The 1,342-nt window shown below is 40.8% G+C and overlaps 1 pseudogene; it reads left to right on the forward strand.

Moving 5' to 3' along the window:
- The first annotated feature begins 385 nt into the window (after positions 1-385).
- LOC118920679 (olfactory receptor 14K1-like) lies at positions 386-1,093 on the forward strand (annotated as a pseudogene).
- The last annotated feature ends 249 nt before the right edge of the window (positions 1,094-1,342 follow it).

Genomic DNA, 1,342 nt, shown 5'->3' on the forward strand with positions numbered 1-1,342 from the left:
TATATGCTGTTAGAAAAGAAATAACATCACCACCTTTTCTCAACAAAAGAGAGCACATGTATATGATATGGTCTCACTTTAAAGCCAGCCCACACTCTACAAACTGATAAAGTGCAGATTTTAGACAATGTCTTAACGAACTGTAAGAAATGTGTATCCTTCAAAAAATAGAGCTTCAGGGAAGCTATTAAAAAATTATTAAATTGCTTTATCCTCAGGAGGCATGGTAGAGTCAAGGGCATTGGCCAGAGTCACAGCAGTGATGGGATTCCTCCTGGGGGGATTGTCTGACAGCAGAGAGCTCCAAGTTCTACATGCCTTTCTTTTTTTACTGATTTATTTGGCAACACTGTTGGGAAACATCCTCATTATTGTGCTTATGACCATGGACCAGTGTCCTCACACCCCAATGTACTTCTTCCTGAAGAATTTGTCTTTCTTTGACCTCTGCCTTATTTCCATCATTGTTCCAAAATCCATTCTCAACTCTCTTTCCAATAACACCTCCATTTCTTTCCCAGGATGTATATTGCAGGTCTTGCTGGTGATACACTTTGCGGGGTCTGAGGTGTCCATCCTCGCTGCCATGTCCTATGACCGCTATGCGTCATGAACAAGACAGCATGTGGGAAGTCGGCAGCTGCCTCCTGGGTCCTTGGAGGATTCTTCGGAGGCCTATATGCAACTGGCACTTTCTCTTTATCTTTCTGTGGTTCCAGAAGAGTCCCACAGTTTTTCTGTAATGTTCCCTCATTATTAAAGATTTCTTGCTCTAAAGATCATATTACTATTAATGTCAGTGTGGCCATTGGGATATTTTATGGGTTTTTTTTGTTTACTTGTCATTGTTTTCTCATACATCTATATTTTCAATACAGTGCTAAGGATCCCATCTGTACAAGGCAGGTCACAAGCTTTCTCTACCTACCTTCCCCATCTCATGGCTGTGTCCACCTTTCTCCTGACAGGAGCCATTGCCTATTTGAAACCAGTGCCTGAGCCCCCCTCTCTCCTGGCCTTGCTGCTCTCAGTGCTGTATGCAGTGCTGCCTCTCTCTCTGAACCCCATTATCTACAGCCTTAGGAACAGATAAATCAAGGCAGCCCTGAGAAAGCTCCTGTGGAAACTAGGAGGCAGTCTGAAACAGGAGAAACAGAAATACAATTGTTAGAGTTGATTTTTTATTTGTTATTCTCATTAACAATCTTTATGATATTGGATGTGTAGCAATTCTTTTCAGTTTGTTTTCTAAAAAAAAATCTAAGTTTGAAAGATTGGAATTCCCCCAGCTTAAAAAAAGTTCTATTTTTTATCAAGATGTATTTCACTTAGTGAATCTACC

Source organism: Manis pentadactyla, chromosome 13 (genome assembly GCF_030020395.1).
Source record: "Manis pentadactyla isolate mManPen7 chromosome 13, mManPen7.hap1, whole genome shotgun sequence".
NCBI lineage: Eukaryota > Metazoa > Chordata > Mammalia > Pholidota > Manidae > Manis > Manis pentadactyla.